Here is a 16394-nt window from a genome sequence, read left to right as displayed (position 1 = left end):
TTCTCTCCTTGCCTGAGTATTTTGTGAATTTGACTATGATATGCCCTGTTGATGGTCGTTTTTTGTTGAATCTAATGGGGGTCCTCTGTGCTTCCTGGATTTTGATGTCTGTGTCTTTCCCCAGGTAAGGAAAGTTTTCCACTATGATTTGCTCACATAACCCTTCTACCCCTATTTCTCTCTCTTCCTCCTCTGGGACTCCTATGGTTCTGATGTTCCTTTTCAATGAGTCACTGATTTCTCTAATTCTTAAATCGTGCTCTTTTGCCTTCATCTCCCTTTTTTCTGCTTCGTTATTCTCTGTAAGTTTGTCCTCTATATCGCTGATTCTCTGTTCTGCCTCGTCCATCCTTGCCGCCGCTGCATCCATCCATGATTGCAGCTCAGTTAGAGCATTTTTAATTTCATTCTGGCTATTTTTTACTTCTTTTACCTCTGCAGAAAGGGATTCTAATCTATTTTCGACTCCAGCTAGTATTCTTATTATCGTGATTCTAAATTCTGGTTCAGACAAAAAATTATGGTCAAGGTAAGGAATTTCTTACCTCCATGTGTAGTCTAGAGTCCCATTGAAAATAACTCTATTAGGCACAAACTTCCAGTTATGAATAAGTTTTGGGATGTAGTGTAAAGCATGGTGACTATAGTCAATAATATTGTAGTGCATATTTGAAAGTTGCCAAGAGAGTAAATCTTAAAAGTTCTCATCAGAAGAAAGGAACATTTTGTAGCATTTTATGATGATGGATGACAAATTGACCTATCGTAGCAATCATTTCACAGTGTATGCAAATATTGAATCATTATGTTGTACTCCTGAAACTAATATAATGTTATAGGTCAATTGGACCTCAATAAAAAAATAACTCTATTAAAATACAACTTTAGGACATGTCAAATCTGATCTGTGATCAATTTTATTGACTAAGTAAAATATATTCTGCATTAAATGATAATAGTGGTAATGGTGGCTGAGGAAAAGGAAGGAAGAAGAAAAGTAAGAGAGAGGGAATGAAAAACTACTCAGTCTTTTTTTTTTTAATTTAAGCAATTTTTTGCTTATGTTTAACTACTCCAAATTATACATGCTTATTTAAGGAAAAATAACAACAATATTTGGTAAGTTTATAGCATACACAAAATTAAAATATATGACAATGATAGCATAAAGGTCAGGAAGAAGTAACTGGAAACATACTATTAAAAAGATCCTTAATAAGTATAGTTCAACTATATTTCCACCTACTCCTTTTATTCTGAATCCTGTGTTGTGTGCATCTTCCCACAAAAAACTTGGATTAAAAATGATAGGCCATTTTGAAGACTGAGAACGTTAGATGTGGATAAACATAAATCCTGCAAAATCTTATATCATCTTAAGTATTTGAAGAGGAAACAGAATTTTTATTGTTGTTTGCATTGACATTTTAAATGCTTTTATTCCATTTTTCCAAAGGGCAGTTTTTCCAAAGACTCAATATTCAGTCTTTCTTGAAGAGGGAGCAGAAAGCAGTGGCCATGGCCAGCTGCAGGCAGATGTCCTATTTAAGTTCTGGGATAATGGCTTACATAAATTTGACAAAATTAAAATTTTTATTAAAAAATTATATATATATACATACATACATATACATGTGTATGGATACATATACTGTATGTATACATGTACATAACATGTACCTACATATATGTGTATATATATATATCTAGTATATGCATCTGTATACATGTATATATGTATATATAATACATACATACATACATACCTACAGATACTTAAACATGTATATCTGTATGTGTCTGGCACTCTTAAGCACAAATCAATGAATCTTCACACACAGAAACGTCTTGTAACCACACACAGATGCAGAGCACTGCCAGCACCCCAGCTGGACCTTGTGAGAACCTTCCAGGTATCATTCCTTGAAGAGAAAGCACCATCCTGACTTCTAATTACATAACTTTGTTTTGTCTATTTTATATTAAGAGAAACATATAGTTTGTACTCTTTTGTGTTTGGCCTTTTCTACTTAATGTTATGTTTCTGAGGAATTTGTCTATAATATATATGATTTCAGAGAGTTCATTCTCATTCTGTATAGGTAATAGAATATTAAAATTAAAATATAATTAAATTAAAAATAAAAAATATAATGTTTTATTTAAAAATATGTTTTAAATTATGGGTTTAAAAATTCATATTATACAAATACTATGTATATATTAAATATTTTTTGGAAAAAGTTTGAGAGAATACATCAAAGTATTAGCCCTTAATTCTACATTTAATTATTGTTATTATTTGCCTTTAATTATTTTTAATTGACTTTCTTCTATCTGCGCTTTCCAAATTTCTCTAGTTAACAGCTATTTGTTCAAAACAAATAAACAAAAACTCCTCATAAAATTAAAGACTTAAGCTTTGCCAAATTAATCTGGCCACAGATTATTGGTGCTTGCTAATATTTGACGACTCACCAAGCCAAGCCCGTACGTAGCACAGAGAAAAACCAACTTTTTGAGTTGTTGGAAGCCAGTGAACAAAGGACTTATATGCTGGCCCTTGTAACCAAAGGTTTACTGCTCATTTTGAGTTCAGTTTGCTGAAGAAAAGTGGATCATTAGTCAAATTTTCCTGTCTAGTTATTATAAAAGGAAAATCTGCTCTTAAGATGTCATAATGTAGCATATGGGGAAAAAGCAAAGGCACACTAAACAAACAGCAGATTAAAATTGAGCTTCTGTTACAATGCCAGCAGTCGCTTTTGCTGCCTGAGTGCCATGATCATGGAGTTGCTTCTCTTCAAGAAATGGTACAAAATATTTACATGACTTAATTCCCTAAGCCCTCTTTTTTAAAAATGAGGAATCAGAATATATTTCTTTTCCTTCTATCTCCCTTAATATATACCATTTTACCAGCTTCTCTTTATTCCTAGAGTGTTTATTAACTTTACTCTGAAGCCTTAGTATGGAGGCTATGTCTACACATTGGACAGAAGCCATGACATACACTACTTCTTATGAACCTTTTCTTCTTATGAGCACACAGGCCCTTTAAAATCTATTCCAACAATCTCCAGCTGTCTTCCAAAAACACTCGTGTTGATAGTGTTGCCAAGTCTTCTTTGGGAGAAAATTTTCTACAGTCTAATATATTTGAGAAATCCCAGGTTACAACAATCTGAACAGGTTTCTTTCTTGTAGTGTTTCTAGAACCTTAAGTGAATTGTGATGCTCTAAGTGGCTGAGGATTTATTATGAAGCATTTCCTAATGTATGTGACCAAGGAGACTGTGTGTGTGTGTGTGTGTGTGTGTGTGTGTGTGTGTTTATGTGAAACGTATGTTAGCATAGCATGGATTCTAAGAACATCTTTTTTTAAAAATTTTTTTAATGTTTATTTATTTTTGAGAGAGAGAGAGAAAGAGAGAGAGAGAGAGAGACAGCACGAGCGGGGGAGGAGCAGAGAGGGAGACACAGAATCTGAAACAGGCTCCAGGCTCCGAGCCGTCAGCACAGAGCCCGACGCAGGGCCTGAACTCACAAACCATGAGATCATGACCTGAGCTGAAGCTGGACGCTCAACTGACTGAGCCACCCAGGTGCCCCTAAGCACATCTTTTTTTACATGTTGATTTGTGTCACAAAACTCCAAAGCCTACAAGACTTGGGCAAAAACTACAATTGAGTAGGGTCTGTGACACAAGGGGAAGGTGGGTCTTTCTGAATTGGGCAGACATTTCTCAACTCCAGCTGATTGTTGCAATGCTGGAGTGCAGCTCCAGGAGTTGTGAAGCTTCTGATTTGCCAGGTGAAGAGAGAAACCTAGGTTTTTATATAAAATGTCTTAAGTTTTAGGTGGTTGGAAAATGATTTGAGTGTTTCTTAAAACACGGTGTGGCTCACACAAATGGGCTTGCCAACTAGATTGACCCTATAGGCCGATGATTTACAAATTGTGAAGAGGCAATGCATCCATCACTTTACCACCTGGTGCTTTGTGCTATCGGATATATTTCAGTTTTCATGGGTGATATTTCAATTGTGCATTGTATTACATAGGCTTTCATGTATGTAATGATAATAATACTCATTCATTCATTGAATAATACCTGTTATGGTGTTAAGCACTCAAATCTAAGGTATTTAACTGAGTCTGTGCCATAGGAAGGCATGTATCAACTACATTTTCAGGTGAGGAAATAGAGAAATTAAAGAAATTAGGTGTATCATTCATGGTCAAAAGAAAGTGGTAATAAGTGGGTGGGCTTGACAAGTCTGGATGCTTTATCACTAATTCTGTGTTCATATTTCCTGTCTTCAACTGGGGAATTTATAATAGATAGAATGCAAATTTGTTGAGAATGAAAACCACATCTTCTACTGGACAGCTGACTATTTATTTACAGGAAAGAATCCTACAACTGAACACATAGTTGGTTCTCAAAAATCCCTCTCTAATAAATTTTTAATGTATTATTGAAGTAGTGTGGAGTAGTGAAACAAATCACTTTAATTCAAGTCAAGAAATTTGATTTTGATATATAGCTTGTCACTTACTGGGCTTTTCCCCGAAGTGCTGTAGACCTTAATCCATAAAGTAAGTGTGTTGGACTAGAAACTCAATGGGTTCTTTCTAGCCTTAAAAAATCTATAACTCTGATTGATCTATGTTGTTGTGGAGATCAACCTGGGAAACTATACTTTTGGTCTGAGTTTGCCAGTGGCGATGTTTTAGGACAATTCCCAGTTGCAAGTAACAGAAACCAAAACGCCCCCGTCCCCTCAATTATCTTAAGCCAAAAAGAATTGTACTGGTTGAAAACTGCAAAGTCTGGGGCTCTTGTTAGCTTCAGGTGCAGCCTGGAACAATGACCCATCTTCCTCCTTCTCTCTGCTCAGTGCTGTGCTCCTCCAAGTGTTGGTTTCATTCTTATGCTTCTGAAGGTCACCGTGTCTCCAAACATTATAGCATGTTAGCTTCACCTCCAGCTGGAAAGAGAGAACTTTGTCTCCTCCTCTTCCCTCTTGCAAAGAGACAAATATTTAGAGTCAGGGTCTCATTATATTAGGTAAGTTTGAATTCCGATCTCCGAAGCAGTCACTATAGCTAGGAACATAGGATGTGTTGATAAGATCAACCAGTAGTTCTATATTCTGGCTTCACAGGTGAGTCACCTAGAGTTGTTAAAGAATACTTATGTTGCGGGGTGCCTGGGTGGCTCAGTTGGTTAAGCGTCTGACTTCGGCTCAGGTCACGATCTCCGTCCGTGAGTTCGAGCCCCGCGTCGGGCTCTGTGCTAACAGCTCAGAGCCTGGAGCCTGCTTCAGATTCTGTGTCTCCCTCTCTCTCTGACCCTCCCCCGTTCATGCTCTGTCACTCTCTGTCTCAAAAATAAATAAACGTTAAAAAAAAAAAAAAAAAAAAAAAAAAAAAGAATACTTATGTTGCTTCCATATCCTAGAATTATGACACAATATCTGGGAATGAAATGCGAGCATTAGCATTTTCTTTTTTTTTTCTTTTAAATGTTTACTTATTTTGAGAGAGAGAGAGAGTGAGCATGAGTGGGGGAGGGGAAAAGGGAGAGAGAGAGAGAATCCCAAGCAGGCCGGATGATTAGCATGCAGCCTGATGCTCCCAAGACACTGGAATCATGACCTGAGCTGAAATCAAGAGTCACACACTTAACCGACTGAGCAGCCCCCTGCCCCACCAGGTGTCCCTCCAAAAAGCCAAAAAAATTTTTAAAAGTTTATTATTTCAAGAGAGGGAGTGCAAACATGGGAGGGGCAGATAGAGGGAGAGAGAGAGGGAGAGAGAGAGAGAGAGAGAATCCCAAGCAGGTTTGCTGCTGTCCGTGCAGAACCTGACATGGGGCCCAACCCCACAAACCATGAGAACATAACCTGAGTCCAAATCAAGTGTCGGATGTTTAACCGACTGAGCCACCCAGGTGCACCCACCCCTTTAAAACAAAAATTTCTTTTCTTCTTGAGAAAACATTTAAGTTCTACTCTCGGCAAATTTCAATGACCTAATACAGTGTTATCAGCTATGAATGATCATCATGTTATACATTAGATCCGCACACCTTATTTGTCTTCTAATGGAAAGTTTGTACCTTTTACCAATCTCTCCCTATTTCTTTCAACGCTTAGCCCCTGACAATCACTTTTCTACTCTGTTTTTCTGCTCTGTTAGGTTATAGGTGATCCTATGTGGTGTTTTTCTTTCTCTGCTCCTTTGACCAATTTTGGATAAAGGACAGACTCTTCTTCCTACTTTCTGTAGGCAGATTAAAAATGAAGGCTGTGGGGTATGTCTAGACCACTTACCTATTTAATCCAAAGAGATAAAAATTAAACATGAAAGTTAAGAAAGAATCTTGCCAGAGTCCCACACTGGGTCCTTATCCACTGATCCTTTGGTGACCACTGATCATTGCCCCTGCTCAGGATTGGAAAATTGAGACAGGCTGGCAGGGAAGGAGGTCTGTGGGAAAACACTCTCACCATAAAGTGGGTCAGCATGGTACATTACAGGGGTTCAAGTAACTCTCAGGCACTGTGGTTGCAGACCCTAAGCTTTGCCTCTTGCAAGATTAAATAATACTAACATGTTATAAGACCTAGCAGCTAGGAGACTGTAATATCCTTTTGGTTCACCTATAAGTTGTTTTTTTTAATGTCATTTATTTTTGAGAGAGAGAGAGCAAGAGTGAGAGAGCTCACGTGTGCACACATGTGAACAGAGAAGAGACGGACAGACAGGAAGACAGAGGATTAGAAGTGGGCTCTGCACTGACAGCAGAGACCCCAATGTGGGACTCAAACTCACAAACTGTGAGACCATAACCTGAGCTGAAGTTGGATGCTTAACTGACTGAGCCACCCAGGAACCCCTAAATTGTGTCTTATAAGTACAGAAATCAGCATGTGCTCAAATATAACCTAATTTGGGTGCTGACACCTAATAGAGAGCCACCTGACAATATGTATGAGATATAGATCCTCATCATAAAGATAATAAAAAATTGGTAAAATAATAGTGGCTAAATGAACATATTAAAAGTTAATGAAAATTGATAAAGTAATATGGCTAAAATAAAATACATATTGACACTGATCAGAATGTTTGGATTGCACCTTGCTTGTGTTGGACATATAAAATGACCCCCAATGAGTCATGTCCTTTTATTCCTTCCCATTGTGTGTGTGTGTACAACTAGTGATTTGCTTCTAGCCAGTAGAATATGACAAAAATGAAGTGACTTTTGAAGATGTAATTAACATCCCAAATCAGTTGACTTTGAGTTCATCGGAAGGGAGATCATTCTGGGTGGCCTGACTTAATCAGGTGAAATCTCTTAAAAGAGAGACTGGGGGCTCTCCCTGAGATTAGAAACTCTCCTGCTTATCTTGAAGAAGCAAGCCACCATGAGGTCTACAAGTACAAGGAAATGAATTCTGCCAACAACTGAGGGAGCTTGAGGAGATCTTTCCCACTGTGGACAGCATGTTGACTGCAATCTTGGGAGACCTTGAGTAAAGGACTCAAATAAGCCATTCCCAGATTCCTGCCCCAGAGAAACTGTGAGATAATAAGTGGGTGTGTTGTAAGCCTCTAGTTGGTGTAATTTGTTATGAACAATAGAACACTAATACACTACCCTTTCTCCTGTGAAGATTTCTTACAGTGTAATAATGGGTTGTTTTATTTTGGGTTTGGGGAGGGGGTTGGTGTAGCACTGGTGCTTTCCAGTATTTTCATATCTTTGATATCTGAGGCAGAAGACCACTTAGCATAAGCTTGGTCAACCAGGATATTGCTTGGAAATCTGATCACTACTGACATGGCTAGCTTTAAAAGCCAAAGGAAAGAAGCAAAGACACCTAGGTCATAGGGGGTACTTATGTGATTTACATATACTATCTCACTATATCCTCCAGCAACTTAAGGATACAGTAACCAAGATGTAGAAGGGCAAAGCCACTTAATGAGGGCCATTTAGCTGTTAAGAAAAATTATTGAAAACATAACTGTGTACCGTTTTGATGTCTAACTGGTCCACTCAAGTATTATTTCATTCTTTGGGCAAATGTATCTTTGCATGATGTATTAATTTTCTTTCCTGTGTTGACAAAATTAATTTCCTTGTGGTTGTAGGACTGAAGGTCCCAGCTTCTTGATGGATGTTGATTGGAGGTTGTTCTCAGCTTTTAGAGGCCACTTGCAGTTTCTTATTACATGGGCTTTATGAACATGACTGTTTACTTCGTCAATCCAGTCAGATGGGAATGACGTCCCATCACCTTTGCCATATTCTGTTAGTTAGAAGCAAATATCAGGTCCTGCCTTTCTTCAAAGGGTGATGGTTTGTCTCATTAAAGACTTGATCGAGGCCCCCTTTAGTAAGGCATTAATTCTCTGTTTGCAAGCTTGCTTCCTTTACTCTTTGCCATTCTTAAGGTTAAGTTTCTGCAGTTTTGTTGGTTCCTTGGAATTAGCAGAGAAACAGTCAGCTCTAGAAGTCAGAGAGCTCCTGCTCAAGATGTTGTGTGGGTTTACATTGCTTGATCTTCCAGCGAAACCTAGTTAACAGTAAGTTATTGATACTGCAATACACTGCTTTCTTGAAGTTCAGGGGCTCACCCCGAGGTACTCTGGACTGGTGGAGTAAAGGGGATTGGGTAGGAGAGGTGGGGAAAAGAGGGTTCTGCAAAGAGATTAGGCAGAATGGATCCAATTTGGGGGAATCAGGTGAATTCCTTCAACTTAGAGACAAAAAGTCCATATTAATTTGCATGATTGTTTCCCTGTGAATGAAAAATACTTGAAAGTAGATAAGCAGCTATTTCATCTGGGCTATTGATTAAAACAGCATTTTTATTAATATATCATTTCTATTTGAGTGCATAGCTTTTTCAGTCTGACATAGATTGAGGATTCAGCATTCAAAACTGTCATCTGCAGGTTTCTAGGTCAAGGCTCCCCAAATCCCTGAGAAGGGCAAGGTAGTTGAATGGGAAGAATCCTGGGTTTTGTAGACAGATCCGAGGTTGTATTCCGGCCTGCTCTTGCTATCTCTGTGTTATTCACTGAGCAAATTACTTCCCCCCTTTGAGCTTCAGATCCTTAATTTGTCAAATGAGCTCAATAATGCTCAAATTAAAGATCAAAAGAGTGGGTATTTGTAAAAGAGCTCACAAAGTACAAGTGCTCTATGTATGAGGCACTATCAAATGATCAAATTATAGTAGACTTTTCAATGAAGTTTGGGGTAAAGTCAAAGGATGTGGTTATTTGAGCATGCCCTATAGAAAGCCACCACACTTCCTTGGACCCTCGAGTGCTAGACAGTAAGGACGTTGACCTGTCCTAAGACAGTAGTGCTTATATTTTACATGTTTTGATTTTGAAAAAAAATTACTGCAAAGCTCTGCAAGGCTGTAAACAAAAAAATAATCCTTGGACTTCAGAGAAATTACCATAAACATATAATAGAAAAACAGGTGCTATTTTGGGGGATAAAACTTTACTTGTTGATGGACAAAAATTATCTGCAGATACTGCAGGAAGCTACGTATAATATAGCAGTTTTTGCCATGAAATGTTAGCAGAACTTACCCTCCTGTTTTCAGAGAATTTTTGCTTTGAACACAGAATCATGAGCAGGTGTAGAATGAAAGCCCTGCATTGATTTGCTCCCATGGGACCAGGGTGGTCACTGATAGTCAAAGAAGGGATTCTTTAATATCCCCCTCCTTAGCTTTTGTTCTACTTTCTGATGAATTTGGCCACAGGAAAGCAGTAAATCTTGCTGTCTTTGGATATAACTGATTTCAGTATGAGTTAAAGAATTCAGCCTACAGAAAAAGGGAGACAAGGAGAGAAAAATCTTATTAGGTTCCTTTTCTTCATTCTAGGAGGGCTGAGACTGGGGTCTTCCTGCCAGCACATCCTTGGTGGTTTTGTCCAGTTGATTTTTAAATAACTCGGGTGATTGTCCTCTTATTTCTCCAGGGAACTCATTCTACCATGTAATGGAACTGACTTTTAGGAAGGTCTTCTTGAGATAATAATATTGTGTACAATTTCCTCATACATTTCCCTTTATTCAATTTTATTCTGTAAAGAAATCACTAAGAATTAAAAAGAGAGAGAGAGAGAGAGAGAGAAGAGTCATGAGGAGATAGACTGGGTGCGTGTGGAGTAGTTGCTGGCTGGTAGAGGAATGAAAGCAAACAAGGGCTGTGCCAGGAAATGCTGACAGAAAGACTAGTTGGGGGGCAATGGCCCCCAGGATGGATCTGAGGAGGCAGAAGTGGCTCAGGATCAACAAAATTTCCTTCTTAATAATGAGCTCTTACTAAACGAGACTATGCCTCAGGATGTTGATTTCCGTAATCTGTATGGATTTGGTCAATTTTTAGGCTGCTAACTTTAAATCGATGTTTAATCCCTTTCAAAACTCCATAGCTATTCAGGCTAATCTCATAAACCCAAGTTTTTAACATGCATCCCGGGAGGTCAGGGGAATGAGGGTGAGGAAGATGGCGTTACTTTCCTCCGTGTTGTGACTTAGACGCTGTTTTCCCTACAGACCCAACCCGCCGTCTCCTCCCTCATTCACACTCCCAGACTGCTCTGTAGTGGAAACCAGGCTTACACAGTAGTGGATCTGAAGTAAACACAAGAGGGCAGACAAGTAGCACACAAGTGGTGTGTCTGCTGTGTCCCCAGAGCCAAAACAGAACCAGACTTATCCCCCATCCTGTCGGGACAGTTAGAAGCACAGATTCCAAATGGAATTCCGGATCCCAGGTGTTGAGAGGATAAAGGCCTCATATGACATTCTTAATTTGTAAAAAGACATGCACAAATTGGAGAGATATTCAAAGCACTATTTCTTTATATCGGCCAAAGATAAGCGTGATTTAAACATTCAAGCCTTGCTCCATGTTCCATAGTTACCAGACCACAAATCCAGCTGTTTAACACACTCCAGTGACTAGCAATTGTACTTGGAATAGAATTCAAAATTGTCTACGTGAGCCACAGGACCTTTCCTGATCTGGTCCATGTTTGACTCTCCAACCTCATGTATGGCTAATGTTGCCTGTGTCCTAGTCACATTGGCCAGTGTCCATTTCCTCAACTGTGTCACCCTCTCTGTGCTAATGGGCCTCCAGATGCTGCCAACCCCTCTGTTTTTCTGATTAATCCCTGCTTACCTCTTATATCATTGCTTAATTGCCCCATCTCCAGAGAAAATTTCTCTGCCCACCTCCCTTCCCAGAGGCTGGGTCTCTGCCATGAACTCTCACAGGACTTGACCTCCAAAGCGGGTATAATGAAACACATAATCGCATGGGTTTACATGTAAGCATGTCCACTCCACCGGAGTGTAAACTCCATGAAGACAGAGACCTAGGGCCTGCTAGTGTCTTGTGCATACTGGAAACATACTCTCTTCTGTAGGGAAAATGACTGTGTAGGTTATAGCCCATGCTGTAACAGCAAGCTGTGACCCATCTGGGAGTGGCCAAGGAATAGCCTCCATGATCCAGGGACTTGCAGGTGGTTTTTCAAAGTGATTAGAACAATTAACACTGACTGTTTAAACTGAGTAAAGGAAATATTTTCCAGTTGGAAACTAGCTTGCTGCCAGTTTAAGTCATCCAAGAAACTCTCCAAGGGTCTCACAAGTGCCTTTTGGCGGGTTCCCAGGCTTTAGCCAACATATGCTCAGAAGCATACACCCCTCTGTGCACCTCAAACATCCTTACAACGTAATTACCAATCTCCTTAGTATTTTGTTTCCTCTCCTATTGTGCTTTCCTTGATGTGTGTGTGTGTGTGTGTGTATACTCTCTAAATACACACACACACATATGCAGAAACTGAAGGAAGTTATGTATAACGAACATACATATGTGCTTTTTTTATGATTTAAGTTGTTAACTCACTGAGAAGGGAATACATCTCTGTTTCTTCTAGCAGCCAGTTCACTGTTAAATAATGCTAACAATAATACTTAAGGATAACAACCAAAGCATATGTCTTGGGGAAATTAGGAGGCTCCTAGAGAACCTTTTTATTTTTCTTACACTGTGGATAGCTCACTGGGATATTTAAGTCCAAGTTAAATGTGGATAAGAAGAGTGAAGAGACACACAGGTATTACATAGATAAGCACAAATCACTGATATTCCAAAAGCTGTATCATTCAAAGACATAAGTGGAGGGAACTGGTGAATAGAAAGCCCAGTGGCTGTAGGAGTCACTGAAACAGAGGATTATTTTTCAGTCATTGGGGGGGTGGGGGAGGGGAGGGAAGACTGTTCCAGAGGCATCATTAGGGAAAGGGATCATGAAGAGTTGAAAAAGTAGGAGTAAATAGTGTTATCTGAGAGAAAGACAGGGGCCTGAGGAATGTATGAGCAGGACTATGATACCATCAGCAATGTGTTGTGTTAGGGTTGAGTTGGTGAAGAGCTTCCTATATGGCCTCTGCCAGTGTTGGGGCCACAAGAAAGTGGTGGACACAGAAGCAGGAGCTCACATTCCCAACTTTTCTGTAAGTCTTGAGTAGGAACACAAAGAGGTCAGTAGTGGATGATACTATCATGGCCCAAAGTGAATTATCAAGGGTTTAAGACCCATGAGCCCAAGAGGAGGGGATCAGGAAGTACAAATCTGACATTTGGAAACAGTCTTGCTCTGTATCCTCGTCACACATGTAGTGATCTTTGGGTCCATCCTCTCCTGATATCATTTGGTTTTGTACTGACCTCCCAATGGGGCAGCTCTGTTTTCAGGCCGGGCTGCTTATTGAAGAAATCCTGTGGTGGAACATCAAAGAAATCATAGCACGCCTCTCTTGGAATCAACTACAACAGTGGAGTTTTCTTTACTTTTTCTTCTTTCAATGCTACAGTTGTTTGAACAAACACTGGTTATTGATGATGCAGGTGGCCGGCTTCATTCCCTGCTGTGTGCTTTAATTAGCTTCCTTTCTGGGTCATGTCTTCGGCTTCCTGTTGGGTGTTCCTGAATGCAGGACCGTGTGGGTGGTCTGGGAGGGCTTCTGCTTTTCCTTACTGGACTCTGCAAAGATTATTGTTTTTAAAAAGATGTTTGAGATCCATGGAATTATTTTGCTCTTTCTGCTCTCTGAAGTATATTCATGATCATGCCTGTTCCATTATTTGTTGATTAAAAAACGTAGGTGCATAATGTTGAGCCAGGATTGAGTGGAAGAAAAATCAGATTCTTTCCAGTTTTTTAAAAATTTAGCAGGAAGCTAACCAAGGGAAAATTGTGGTGTCTTCAATTTAGCTGTTAGGTAGGATAACAGAATGGAAGATGGACAAGAATAGATTTGAATCTGTGCTTTGCTACTACCTAACCAAATGACCTTGAACCTGTCATCTTGGCTTTAGTGATCACTGTTTTTTCAACTGTAAAAAGAAAAAAAATACATTAAATGGACCAAATCTAAGGCCCTTTTTGGTTCTAACATTCCAGGTGGATATGAGACACAAAGTCTAGAGGCTTATAGAGAGAAGGAAATGTTCTAGTCCAGTGGGGGATTTGATTTTACTAATATAAGGATTATTAAAAATTGGAAAGTCACAAGGTGATATCTTTCATTTTCCCTTATGGAAAGGAGTCTCACCCATGAGGTTCCTGTGTGCAAGAATATTACACAAGGCAAGTAAAAGAGAAAACAGCAGGAAAGACAAAAAGGTACTCTACAGAGTAAGCACAAGTTATTTTATTATAATTTGCTCAACTATGTAAAATAGGCAGTCATCTCCACTAGACAGATAAGAAAACAGAGCCCTAGAAGGGCTGAATGAGGCTAAGTCGATTGCTCTAGATTACAAGATACACAGCAAGTGAGTTGTGTATTTCTAAATCTTTCTGATTCTGAAGTCTTTGTTCCAAACCTCCATTTAAAATAAGATAAAACACTACAAACAACAAGAACAAACTCCACCCTCCCAAACTTGGATTTATTGCAAACATTAGTGCAAGTGATTCTATAAAGGATTCTGAGTGATGGGCAAGAGGAGAGAAATGTTTCCCCATTTTTGTAGTAGGGAAGATTCCTAAAGATTGCCTTTTAAGAGATTTTTTCCAAGTATCCATCGTACATTCATTTCATTATTTTTTTAAGTTTATTTATTTATTTTGAAAGAGAGAGAGAGTGTGTGTTGGCAAGCATACACATGAAATGGGAAGGGCAGAGAATGGGAGAGACAATCCCAAGCAGGCTCCACACTGTCAACAAGGAGCCAGATGCGGGGCTAGAACTCACGAACCATGAGATCATGGCCCCAACCGAAACCAAGAGTGGATGCTTAATCAACTGAGCCACCCAGATGTCCCAATTAATCTTGTTGTTGATGAAGCAGATGACTTTCCAGTGGGATAATATCATCATCATCATCATCACCGTCGTCGTCATCATCATTATATGGGAGGTGGAGTGTATGAACACAGTTAGTTGACCCTCATCTGTGGAAATTGCCTTCCTTTGCTGCTTAGACAAATGCAGATAAACTGATATTCAACCTGGGACAAGGAGTTGTCAGTGAGAGGAAAAAAACATTTCCCTTCTTCCCATCTAGATTCTTTGGCTGGTCTAATAATTATATAGACATAAGGCAGATTAATAGGAGAAAATCAAATTTAATTTCATATGTAGGGGAGCACATAAAAATATGAGACTCAAAGAACTGGCCGAAGCAGGCATCTTTTATACTTTTTAGGCAAGGCAACAAATTTGTGAAGAATTGATGAAAAAAAGGTATTTGGGCTTGGGATAGCTAATTAGTAATGAGGTAACAAGGTTTGTTTATAGAGCCCTCTCAGCCCCGAATTCCTGGTCTCTGGCAATAAGGATGCCTTCCATCCTCCTGATATAGGGAGCGTACATTCACATGGGAGATTTATTTCCTGCTTTTAGGAGGACAAAGGAGGTCAGAGTGTCCTTCTTGAATCAGCTGTTTCTCAAGTAACTTTAATTCAAAGTAATCAATATGCCGATGTGGTATATTTTAAGGTGGCTATTCTGCTCTCCTTTACCAGTGGATGATGAAGATTCTGACTGCATAAGGAGGAGTTTGGAAAAGGGCATGTTCTAAAGCCTACTTGTTGTGACTATGTAGAAGGCACAGATCCCCTTGCTCCCTAGCAAGTTTGCCAGGATGTGCCCTCCAGCTGGCCCTGACTTCTGACTCCTCCACAGGGTCTGGCTTGAATGGAGAGCACATGGAAAGTACACGGTTTGGTCTATGCCAGCGATGCAGGGAAAATGCCACATCCCCAGAGGTAAGGAGACTTCAGGGGCCACCCCATGCTTCCTACGTAGCTTCTAGGCTTAATGTGATGCGCGGGTTCTTAGTCTTCAGGGAGCATGAGGATGCCCTGGAGGGCTTGTTAAGACAGATTGCTGGCCCCCCTCCCAGAGTTTCTCATTCAGTAGTTCTGGGATGGGGTCCCTATTTTGTATTCTGATGTGTTCCCAGGTAATGTTGAGAAGCACTGGTATGCTAAGTAAAGGATGCCTGGCTCATTTGGTGTAGGAAGAGAGGTTTCATGTAGGGGTGTGTAACTAAATTGGAGGCACCAGTTTCCATCCAGAGTAGCTCCAGCTGAGTAGAAAACAATCACGCTCATGTCAAGCATCAAATCTTATGATGGCCTCACTACTGCCGCCTTTCCCTTCCAGGGACCAAGTGCCTCAGCTGCACACCCCAGCATTGTCCCGAGTCCCTCACCTTATTCCTACCCCACCTCCTACCTGCCATCTAAACTAGCTGGATGACTAGTGATAATCTCCCATGATTGCCCTTAGCTGAGCAGAGCTGTCCTGACCTCCCTTTGGGCTATGGCCTATGACCCATGACCCTTTCCCTCTCCCGTGGCCTTTCCATAAATAATTCCCAATGATTTAGGGGCACCTGGGTGGCTCAGTTGGTTAAGTGTCCGTCTTCGGCTCAGGTCATGATCTCGCAGTTCATGAGTTCAAGACCTATGTCGGGCTCTGTGCTGACAGCTCAGAGACTGGAGCCTGCTTCAGATTCTGTGTCTCCCTCTCTGCCCCTCTTCTGCTCACACTCTGTCTCTCTCTCTCTCAAGAATAAATCGTAGAAAACATTAAAAAATAATTCCCAATGATTCCATAGAAGGCAGAGTTTAAAATGCAAACCTAGAACAGCTCTAGAAATTAAAAGTGAGTGTGGAAAAGTGACTCTGCTTTATTTATCAAACATATGAAATCCCAGAAAGACAATCCCACAGCATCTTAGCAACTCTCCTCCATGTAGTGTAGATAAAAATAATGCCTGAATCACAGGCCCTGATACTTTTCCTG

At 39.9% G+C, this 16394-nt stretch overlaps 1 long non-coding RNA gene across 1 annotated transcript in view; it reads left to right on the top strand.

Moving 5' to 3' along the window:
• LOC131493349 (uncharacterized) overlaps positions 1–15346 on the top strand; it is a 61205-nt gene extending 45859 nt beyond the window's left edge. The window contains exon 3 of the long non-coding RNA XR_009252581.1: positions 15267–15346. This is a non-coding gene — a long non-coding RNA (uncharacterized LOC131493349). The remainder of the gene's footprint in view (positions 1–15266) is intronic.
• The last annotated feature ends 1048 nt before the right edge of the window (positions 15347–16394 follow it).

This window comes from Neofelis nebulosa, chromosome 13 (assembly GCF_028018385.1).
Source record: "Neofelis nebulosa isolate mNeoNeb1 chromosome 13, mNeoNeb1.pri, whole genome shotgun sequence".
Classification (NCBI taxonomy): Eukaryota; Metazoa; Chordata; class Mammalia; order Carnivora; family Felidae; genus Neofelis; species Neofelis nebulosa.
This window is presented reverse-complemented; position numbering and strand designations above follow the sequence as displayed.